The sequence below is a fragment of the Bos indicus genome, chromosome 3, assembly GCF_029378745.1.
Source record: "Bos indicus isolate NIAB-ARS_2022 breed Sahiwal x Tharparkar chromosome 3, NIAB-ARS_B.indTharparkar_mat_pri_1.0, whole genome shotgun sequence".
NCBI lineage: Eukaryota > Metazoa > Chordata > Mammalia > Artiodactyla > Bovidae > Bos > Bos indicus.
In genome coordinates this window covers 74,401,473-74,413,018 of record NC_091762.1, presented here as the reverse complement: position 1 = coordinate 74,413,018, position 11,546 = coordinate 74,401,473, and the positions used below count along the sequence as shown (strand labels likewise).

At 39.6% G+C, this 11,546-nt stretch overlaps 1 long non-coding RNA gene across 2 annotated transcripts in view; it reads left to right on the top strand.

The window, feature by feature from the left end:
- The first annotated feature begins 60 nt into the window (after positions 1 to 60).
- LOC109557069 (uncharacterized) overlaps positions 61 to 11,546 on the top strand; it is a 176,911-nt gene continuing 165,425 nt past the window's right edge. For both annotated transcript variants that reach the window (XR_011565838.1, XR_011565839.1), the window contains exons 1-2: positions 61 to 464; positions 1,400 to 1,450. This is a non-coding gene — a long non-coding RNA (uncharacterized lncRNA). The remainder of the gene's footprint in view (positions 465 to 1,399; positions 1,451 to 11,546) is intronic.

Here is an 11,546-nt window from a genome sequence, read left to right as displayed (position 1 = left end):
GGCTGTCCTCACACCGCCTGACTCCTTTCCAACACTGCGACAGGGTTTGATAGTGCGAACACTCGGCCTATATTGGGTTTGAACGTTATTGTCCAGAAAAATATGCCTGTGAGATTTTTTTTTCTGGCCGAAAGAGTTACAATGAAAATATATTCTCTAGGACTAAACTAACAGGCGCCGCCAGGACAGCCCAGGCGGGAGGCATTCGTGGCACTAGATGGCTCGGAGAGCCCCCTACAGGCAGGAGGACCTGAAAGGAAAGTACTTCCGCTCAGATGGGCGGGACTAGGGAGGTGGGGCGGAAGTGACTATGACCCTCCGGGGCTGGCAAAGGCGAATTTCGCTAATCGGTAGGGGTGAAGTGGACTTCTCCTGTTTTTGGAAAAGTGATTTTTAATAAAGTCTCGAGAACTCTGTTCTTTCACCATGCACATAGGATATCGTTTAAAACATATTGTTTTGGGGTACGTAAATAGATGTAACAGATAAGTAATATACACTTGGGAAGTGAGCAGTTATTTTGGAACTAGGAGGTTGCCACAATGGTTAAAAGACCTGTCTTTTCCCCATTCCATTCCCTTGGTTTCCTCCAGAGGTTATACTCACTTGTTGCTGCCGCTACTGCTGCTGCTGCTGCTAAGTCGCTTCAGTCGTGTCCGACTCTGTGCGACCCTATAGACGGCAGCCCACCAGGCTCCCCCGTCCTGGGATTCTCCAGGCAGGAACACTGGACTGGGTTGCCATTTCCTTCTCCAATGCATGAAAGTGAAAAGTGAAAGTGAAGTCGCTCAGTCGTGTCCGACTCTTAGCGACCCCATGGACTGCAGCCAGGCTCCTCAGTCCATGGGATTTTCCAGGCAAGAGTACTGGAGTGGGGTGCCATTGCCTTCTCCAATACTCACTTGTATTTGGGGTTTATTCCTTTGCTTTTAAAAATGTAGTTTATGGCTAATAAACGGTTGAACTTTACAAGGATAGTTTATTGTTATATAATCGTCTGCAGCTTTCTTTTCGTCAACAATATGCTTTTAAAAAGTCCTAGATTGTTGCGTGTATTTGTATTTGTTTAATTTTGCTGTTCTTTATTGGTAATGTTGCTTCGTGTGACAGTTTATCCCTCTGTTTCTCAACTTTTGTCATAAATTTGGATACAAAAATGCAAGAATTTTTCTAGAGTACAGCTTGTATCTCAGAGAACATTTTCAGCTACATTCTAATTATTGCTTTATTGGCAGCTGTTTATTTTTCCTTAATAACTGGTCCTATTTTTCCAGTTCTTTGTTTATTGAGTAATTGTGATTTTTATCCAAGACATTTTGAATATTTTGTTGCATAGACTCTGGGTTCTGATTAAAGCCTTTGGGGAATGTTGATTTTTTGTTTGTTTGTTTTCTTTTAGGAGGCCATCAATCCAGTTTGGTTCATATCTTAAGTTGAGTCTCACCTGTGGGTGCTGGTTCCATGTCAGTTTGGTTTTCAGAGGCTTTATTGTGTTACATTGAATCTGTTCTATACATAAAACACTCAGGAATTATTTTGGAACTTGGCAAGTAATTTAAGTTGTAGTTCACATATCTTTTGCTATGCAGCTTTTTTCTATTCTGCAGGTGCTTAGTTCAAGGTGTGAGCAGAGAACTTAGTCAGATTCATACAAAGAATTAGGGAGTTTGCTTCTCCAGCTCTTCCTGGTTTTGATGTTCCTCTCCTCTGTTTTGCAGAGTTTCATTTTCTTGCTAGAAATATAAGGTTTCTCTTGGAGTTTTAGCTTGGTGCCACAGCTACAGCATCTGACTAGGGCACACACTGGAGCAAAGAGGTGAGAGAAAAAAGCAAAACAAAAGATGAATTCCCTCCCAGAGGTGCCCTTTCCCAATTTCCTTGTCTAGAAAGACGAGTTTTTTCTTGGTGTCCTAACTGCCCAAGCCTGGCCCTAACTCTCAGTCAAGACCAGAGGGAAAAAAGGAAAAAAAAAAAAAGCCAAATAATCCCCCACAAACTTTAACTCATGGAAGCCCTCTTTCCCCATTCATCTAGCTAGAAATATGGGATTTCTCTCTGTTTTTGTTTCCTGTGCTACCACCAAGGTATCACTGGGTGTCAGACCTCCAGTCAAATCTGTAAGAGAAAGTAGGAAAAACAAACACAGAAGGCATTTTTCCCAAGTTTTGACTTTCCTCCCCAATCTGCCTGTTTTTGCTTACTTTTTTTTAGAGTCCTCAGGTAGTTGCTTTTTGTATTTTGCCTTGAACTTTTAGTTGTGATTAGTAGGAAAGATAGGCTGTCATGATCTTACTCCATTTTGGCTGGCACTGCAAGTCAAGGAAATAGAAATTACCACTACACTTCCATTAGAATTATTACAATGAAAAATTTAGACAATATCAAGTGTTGGAGAAGGTGTTGAAAAACAACTGGAATTCTTATACACTGCTAGTGGAAGTGTCAATGGATACATTTACTTTGGAAAGTGTTTATGGATACATTTACTTTGAAAAGTGTTTGTTAGAGTCTATTAAATCTTAGCATATTCATACCCTATGACCTTAAGATTCCACTCCCAAGTATATTTCCAATAGAAATGCCCGTATGTTCACTAAAGAGGTATATAATAGTGTTCATCGCTGTACTGTAATAGCCCCAGACCAGAAGTTCCCATTTGCTTGTGAATGGTAGCCTGGGTAATAAATTGTTACAGGTTTACACTGTGGAATTCTATACACCACAGTGACAATAAACAAATTGCCATTACTTTGAAGAGTATAACTGTCACTCACAAATACAGTATTGAATTGGAAAAGCCAGATACAAACTAGCACATGCTATATAATTCCATTTACATGGACTTCAAATCAGGCCAAACTAATCTAGGATTATGGTTACCCTAGGGATTGGGGAGAAGATAGTGTCTGGAAGGGGACATGAGCTTTTTGTTAGTCCTGATCATATTCTTTGTCATGGTTGGGTTCTGGTTATACAAGTATCTTCATTTTATAAAAACTCAAAAGTTTTTATAAAGCTGTGTGCCCTTATGATTTAGGCATTTTGTTTTTAAACTTCAATGAAGTATAAAAAAATAAATACTTAAATTTACCCATTTCATCACACCTATCTCACATTCAGTAGATCCTTGCAAAATATTATACTAGCTTTAGAGACAAAGGGGATGATCACAGACCCCCTTGTGAGTTTCTGAATATGACTGGTACGTGGATGCCTTTTGGCCTTAATGGTAATTAAAGTTTCTTACAGTTGAGATGTTGAATCTGCAGTAAGTCATATCAAGTAGTATTACAAAGCTGTTAAGATATATTCTCAGTTCTACAGTTAACTGAGAGTTTGAAGTGGTAGTAGTTAACTTCTGATATTTACATTTTTAAACTCAGAATTTTCTTAAAATATAGATAAATCAAGCAGATTTTGTTCATACATGTTCAGATACATGCAGGGAAAAAAAATTGCTATTCAGAGACAATGAAAAATAACTTTTTGAAGTTTCAAATCTTAAAATTCCCTGCATGAGTCACAGTTGAAATATATTAAAACAATGTTTTTTTTTCAACTGACCAAAATTTTAAAAATTTATAATATATAAATCCCTGTGTTATAAAATACCTGGAATTATAACTTAACAAGCTGCCATAGAATGTTTGCTCTTGAAACAAGTAGGTCTTCCTTAGAAGAATAAGGATTTTATTAAACAAATGAGTAAATCTATGAACTTAATACTCATATCTAAATAATTCCATAATTTTAATCTGGGGATGTGTGAAAAGTGGAAGCCACTTCTTTGGTCACAGGAAGCAGCAGTGACCCTAGGCAAAGTTGTGGCTGAGTTTTGTGTAGTCTTCAAGATGGAGTGGTGGGTAGTTGTAACCTCCAAAAAGGCACTCATAATTGGAAATTGAGTAATAAAATATCATCATTTGGATTTGAGGTTAGAAATATTAGCATGTGATTGTTATATCAGCCACCTGGAAATAGAATTAACTCACTCTAAAACCTGGTTTGTGTTTATGATTTAAGGTGAACACAAATCTAATCTACATTCCTGAGGGAATTATTTTAATAATAGCTATTTACTATATATTTGGTATATGTAGAGCTAAGAGCTTTACATTAATTATCACATTTAGACTCCCAACAGTCTTTAGGAAAGATATTATTAGCTTTGTTTACAGATGAGAAATCAAGATTTAGAAAGTATAAGGACCTTGTGAAAGGTTTTGAAATGTAATATATGGTGACTCTGGAGTCAGATTTCTTGGGTTCAGATCTCAGCTCTACTACTCATTAGGCAAATCACTTAAACTAGCTGTATTTTGTTTCTTTATCTAGAGATGAAGCTAATAGTATTTTAGAATTGCTAAAAGGATTAAGTGAGAAAGCTCACTTTAGGCGCCAATGGTTATTATTGTTCAATTAAAGGCTCATAGGTAATAGATGCTAAAGAATCTACTTGCAATGCAGATAGATCCCTGGGTTAGGAAGATCCTCTGGAGAAGGGAATGACTACCCATTTCCTCGCCAGTATTTTTGCCTGGAGAATTCCATGGACAGAAGATCCTGGTGGGCAATGGTCCATAGGGCTGCAAAGAGTAGGACATGACTAAGAGACTAACACCTTCCCGTTTCAGGTAATGGATGCTAGGGGTGGTGAATAACATGTAGTTAAGGTACCAAAAAATTAACCAACTGTAGTTAGTAAAATTTTTCTGGGAGAATCACATGTCAACAGAAAGATGGCTTGAGATAAGTCTAGGATAACAGTACACAAAATATAAGGATAAATCTGGCAATGACCAGGTTCATTAGTTCAAGGACTGTAACTAATTTTTCAAAGAGAAACATTCCTAGAATAGAGAAGCAATTTCCATTATCCTATTTTGAAAGAAAAGTCCATCGATAGGACCTATTCTCTTTCCTCTAATTGTCATAGACCCTTGAACAAGGGTTTGGACTGCAGGGATCTACTTATATACGTACTTTTTTTCAATAAATATACACAATAATACGTAACCCAGGTTGACTGAACCTGCGAATGTGTAACTGCAGATTGGGAAGGCCAACTGTTGAACCTTAGCATCCACTAATTTTAGTATCTGCATAGAGTTCAGAAACCAATACCCCAAGGAAACCAAGGAACATCTGTATATGCTCATCAAACAACCCTCTAATTGGTAATTTCCTCTCATGAGTGCATTTAACCTACCGTGGTGAAATACCCAGAGTGAGTTGTCCATACAAGTTCTTCTTTCTAGATTTAGCTTTTTATATATTGATAAATTGACATTCTGAGGGGCATATTAATTTCTTATGAGTCGTCTTAACATGTTGATCCCTGAAAGATTGATTTGGTCTAAGTAAGTGAAAGTCACTCAGTCGTGTCCAGCTCTTTGTGACCCCAAGGAGTATATAGTCCATAGAATTCTCCAGGCCAGAATACTGGAGTGGGTAGTCTCTCCCTTCTCCAGGGGATCTTCTCAACCCAAGGATCGAACCCAGGTCTTCCACATTGCAGGTGGATTCTTTACCAGCTGAGCCACAAGGGAAGCCCTAATTTGTTCTGGAAGAAATGATAAACTTGAGCCTCCAAACCTACAAAACTAAAAATCTGGCTTTGAATTAGAGCTCTGTATGCTTGCAAGTAACAAAAATAAAAATAAAATGGCTTAAATAAAAAAAGGGAGGGAGTTAATGTGATAAAGAGAAGGTATTTGATGGGATAGGAAGGCAAGAATACAGCACAGATTCAGAAAGAAACTAAAGAAAGTCACCTCACATCTAAGCAGCATGCTTTCTCCTCTCTTGCTGCTGACTCTGCTTACCTCTTGCAAACCTCTTTCCCCTGCTATTTAGTTCACAGGACAGACAGAAGCAGTTACTATCATTAGACCTGAGCAATAAGGACTTTTAATCCAGCCCTGCTCCAATGGGGGACAGGTGTGTGAGACACTTTGGAGAGCCTCCAAATGTTCCAAGTCCTCTGTGGTGTCTGGGACCATTGGGCAGAGTCTGAGAGACAGAACCCAGTCCTGCGTGGGTCCTGGAAATGAAAGCCCTGAAATGTTCTGTTGTCTGCTGGAGACTGGCCAGGTTAGCAGGCCTTTCTGGGCAGGACACCCTAAATCTGTACCAGCACTTTATTAGCCTCAGTCCCTGGTTCTTTTTAGTAGTCTCTCAACAATACCCCCCTCACCGTGCATGGGGTCTTCTAGGTCCCTGCAATACCCCCCTCACTGTGCATGGGGTTTGCTAGGTCCCTGAGGAGCTCTAGGTCTTGCACTTGGTTGGTGGCTCTTGGCTCTTCTATTAGTTTTCTAATGCTGTGTAACAAATTACTACAAATTTAGCAGCTTATAGCAACATTTTATTATGTCAGTTTCTGTAGATAGGAAGTCTGGGAATGGATTATTCTTTGCTTAGGATCTCACCGATCACAATCAAAGTATTGACTAGGAGTGTAGTTTCATCTGAGGCTCAGGGTCATCTTCCGTAGTCATTCAAGTTGTTGATTTGGCAAAACCAATACAATATTGTAAAGTTTAAAAATAAAATAAAATTAAAAAAAAATAAATACAAGAAAAAAAGTTGTTGATAAAATTCAGTTCCTTGAAGCTAGAGGGCTGGGGCCCCTATCTTCTTGCCAGATATCAGCTGCAGGTTTTCCCTCAGAGACTGCCCTCAGGTCCTAATCACACAGCCCTCCAGCAATGTGGAACATTACTTCTCCAAAACCTGCAGAGAATTTCTCTACAATTCCTTCCTGCTGCTGCTAGTATTACTATTACCAACACCACCACTATAACTGCAGTGTTACCTAACAAAGTAATCATAGCAGAAATGATCCAATCACCTTTGCTTTATATGTACTAAGTCGCTTGGAGAAGGCAATGGCACCCCACTCCAGTACTCTTGCCTGGAAAATCCCATGGACCAAGGAGCCTGGTAGGCTGCAGTCCATGGGGTCGCTAAGAGTTGGACATGACTGAGTGACTTCACTTTCACTTTTCACTTTCATGCATTGGAGGAGGAAATGGCAACCCACTCCAGTATTCTTGCCTGGAGAATCCCATGGACAGAGGAGCCTGGTGGGCTGCCGTCTGCTTGGTCGCACAGAATCAGACATGACTGAAGCGACTTGGCAGCAGCAAGTCGCTTCAGTCCTGTCTGACTCTGTGACCGCATGGACTGTAGCTCACATCCTCTGTTCATGGGATTCTTCAGACAAGAATATTGTGGTGGGTTGTCATGCCCTCCTCCATGGGATCTTCCCAACCGAGGGATCAAACCCATGCCTTTTATGTCTCCTGCATTGGCAGGCGGGTTCTTTTCCACTAGTGCCACCTGGGAAGGTTATGTTCTATAGTATAAACTAATTGAAGGAGTGACATCTCATCATGTTAACAGGTCCTGCCCAGACTCAAGGGGAGGGTATAACATAGGTCATGTATGTGTACCAGAGGGCAAGAATCTTGGGGGCCATCTTAAAAATTCTGCCTTGGTCTCATTCTGGGCTCTTGAATAGGTAAATATTCCCACAGATGATACTTACACTACTCACTACCTCAAGGCATTGAGAAATCCTTAAACTGACTGTCCACCTTTTTCTCTTTCATAGTCTTTGAAGAACAATATAGTTTACTATAGTGCTTGAGATGTAAGACTATTCATAGACATTCAAGTTTCACATACCCCAAGTGTGCATGTCTAAGAATTTTTTGTCACACAGATTTCTTTCTATAATATAATGTGCTGAAATGACAAGAAGTTATTAAACATTGTTTACTGAGTACACTTTACAAATTGACATTCCTAGAAAATTTAGTGGATTAAAAGATGTGAGTATCCATCTCTAAACACTTCACAAATATCCTGCAACTTAAATGCTCTTTTTGTTCTTTACAAACCATTAATAGGAAGTTATTGCCAGCTGGTGTTTCAGAGTCCTTTATAAATTAATTATAGTATTTACTAGCCATGTGGGAGTGGAGAAGTCTAATTAGGTCAAGGAGGCTAACCCTGCTTGAGGCTGAAAGGCAAAGCAAGTATAAGGTGTCAGTTGCAAATTTAATGCAGTACTTTGTAGACCACATGTTTTGAAAAAAAAATAGTGGATAATACTGAGATTACAGGCAAATTTATGGGACAATCATATCATAATTAGAATAAAAAATTTGTTAAAATCTGTCATAGGTCTATGACAAAAATAAGATATTTTAGCTGACACAGGACTTTATGGGTGTTCTATGTCACCGGAGGAATGGGATGCTTGATGTTAACAACATATTCATTCATTCACTTATACACTCATTTAGCAAGGCAAGCTATTTTTGCTGCAAAGAAGACAATATGACAGCTTCTTTCTTTAAGGAGAATGCTGGTGAATACAGATGTATAAGAGATAGAAAATAGTATTGTAAGTGTAATATAGGGATAATTAGAGGGTATTAAGAGTATTCTTCGAGAAGGAAATGGCAACCCACTCCAGTGTTCTTGCTTGGAGAATCCCAGGGACGAGGAAGCCTGGTAGGCTGCCGTCTATGGGGTTTCACAGAGTCGGACATGACTGAGGCGACTTAGCAGCAGTAGCAGCAGCAAGAGTGTTCCTAGGGGCTTCCCTGGTAGCTCAGATGGTAAAGAATCTGCCTGCAGTGCAAGAGACCAAGTTTCTATCCCTGGGAGGGGAAGATCCCCTGGAGAAGGGAATGGCAACCCACTCCAGTATTCTTGCCTGGATAATTTCATGGACAGAGGAGCCTGGTGGGCGACAGTCCATGGGGTTGCAAAGAGTCAGACACTACTAAGTGACTAATACAAGAGTGTTCCTAGGTGGAACAACTCTTTGAGTTCATAGGTGAAAAAGGGAAATGCATCAAGGTTATTTCAATATAAGTAACAGAAACCAAAAATGGTTAAAGGGCCTCCCTTCAGGACTGGGTCAAGAATGAGGCAAGCATGTCACATGGTACATGAAATTTAAGGAGACCCTCTTTCTTAGGTGCTGAGCCTAGATGTGTCACCTGAGAGTGCCTCCTTAAATTTTGTGCACTAGTTGTCTGGGTAACCCTAGTCCTGGCCCAGTCCTTATTCCTTCAGTCTTAACTTTGGTCACAACCCTATTCTCCTAGTTTTTTTCTTTTTCCTTGATAAAAACAGTCGAGAAACTCATTTACACTGACATAAATAACTGAAAACAATTATGTTGACATTCTTTTAAAAGGAATTTTCAGTTTAGTAGAAGTCAAGACCTTAAACTATGACTCAAAAAACTCAAATGTTTACAGAGACCAGGCAGTAGCATAAATGAATAGAGCAGGCCAGGGTAAGACATTAGGTAATGGAAAGAGATTGTGACAAACTAGTCAAAGACATTCAATACTGTTTTAGCCAAACAAAAATGCTTGCTGGAGTATTAGGTCAGTAGGACAGGCATTTGTTTCCCTTGCCTAAGGTTAAAGAAATTCAATTGTTATGTTAGAATTTCTGTAGGCAAATAGATGTGAAGATATTAAGAGAATTGGATGGAAAATACCTACCTGAGATAATCTTTGTGAGATTCCTATGAGGCCTTATTAGACATTTCTTTGACTTTCCCGCAGACCATGAGATTGGCTTTTCTTGTTCCCATTCTTCACTGTCACTGCTTGTTCTTTTGTCTTTATTCAGTGAGCCATAATATAAAACTGGGGAATTTTTCACAGCTAGAAACTAGAGAAAAGTAAAGTTTAGGAACAGGAAAGTTAGTAGCATCGCTAGAAATCTTAAAAGTCTCTTATCTGGACAAATAGTAGAGTGGACCAAAGCAGTCACAGTTTATATCTGCTTAATGTGCTTTCCTTTTGTGATCTTATACTCTAGGTGCTTCTTTGGGGAAGGTCTATCATGGTGCTCCCCTTAACCCCAAGCATAGTTTGGGATTCTCATCCCAGGCCATCCAATCAGGATGGACGCCCAGTCCCCTGAAGGGGAATTCAGTTCAGTTACTCAGTTGTGTCTGACTCTTTGCACCCCCTTGGACTGCAGCACACCAGGCCTCCTGGTCCATCACCAACTCCCGGAGCTTGCTCAGACTCATGTCCATTGAGTCAGTGATGCCATCCAACCATCTTATCCTCTGTCATCCCCTTCTCCTCCCGCCTTTAATCTCTCCCAGCATCAGGGTCTTTTCCAATGAGTTGGCTCTTCGCATCAGGTGGGCATCAGGTGGAGCTTCAGCATCAGTCCTTCCAATGAGTTTGCAGGACTGATTTCTTTTAGGATTGATTGGTTTGATCTCCTTGCTGTCCAAGGGACTCTCAAGAGTCCTCCAGCACCACAATTCAAAAATTCTTCAGCACTCACATCCATAGATGACTACTGGGAAAAAACCATAGCTTTGGTTATATGTACCTTTGAGGTATAAAATGGAGATATCTTAGAAATTACATGCTTCATTCTGTGAAATAAAAATCTGCAAATATTCACACAGGTCCTGTCTGTTATTCTGGGCTGGTGGATAGAAAGGACCTGGCAAGGATGTCCCAGACCTTTCTCTGCTTTGTCTTTGTCTCTTGATTGCCTGTACTCTTGGAATTTTTAGTAAAGCTTGATGCTAGGTAAAATCTCTGATCTGTGTGAGGCTGATTTGATAATCCAGTCCTGAGTTAGCTGGCCTGATCATGATGATTGGTTCAAGAATGAATATATGAATCAGTATAGACCAGTCAGAACTATTACCTAGGATTTGATTAGGAATATTGGGAGATAGATAGAAATTCTCTCTCCATTTGAGTTCCCAAGCTGGTAATGGGAGTGTGACAGCCAATATATAGAGAGAACACACTCATAAAAACAAGTCAAGGAGAAACGATGAGAAGTGATAGATGTAGAGAATTAAAGCAGGGGTAGAGGATGAGGAGTCAGGATGGGGGTAGGAGGGGTAAAGGATGGAGAGAGAAGGTGACCTGTGGATTAAGTATTTGAGTCCATGAATTTTGTTCTGTCTAAAGCCATGTCTATTTCCTTGACTTCCCAGTTACACAAGCCAAGTCAACACATTCTCTTTTTGCTTAAGCTAAATTACACTGGGTCTCTGTCACTTGCAACACAGGAATTCTGACTAGTATTATAGCTAGAATTTGGTATGGGCTAGATTGGGAGGAGGACTGGGAGCTCCAGAACAAACAAGTCTGCTAGGAAAATAGTTCTCAGAGGTGAAAATCAGATGAGAAACAAGGAAAATACATATCATAAAGTTATTTCAAATTTCTACCTCTAGTTTATACATACATATTATTGAAATTTTAAATAAGATTGCAATGTTATAATAATATTTTAACCATCTTACCCTATGCAGTATGGAGGATGCTCTTTCGCCAGATGAACCCTGTGTATAATTTCTTTTGGCCTGTGTGACAAGGTCACATACAGTGGTTTGTAGCTTTGGCTTTTGCTTAGAAGGCAAAACTTTATTTTAGCAATTTTCCCTTTATGTTGTAATCTTATTTCTCCCAAATTCCCTACAGATAGTGACTAAATCTTATTTATTTCCTTAATGTCAGCACCTG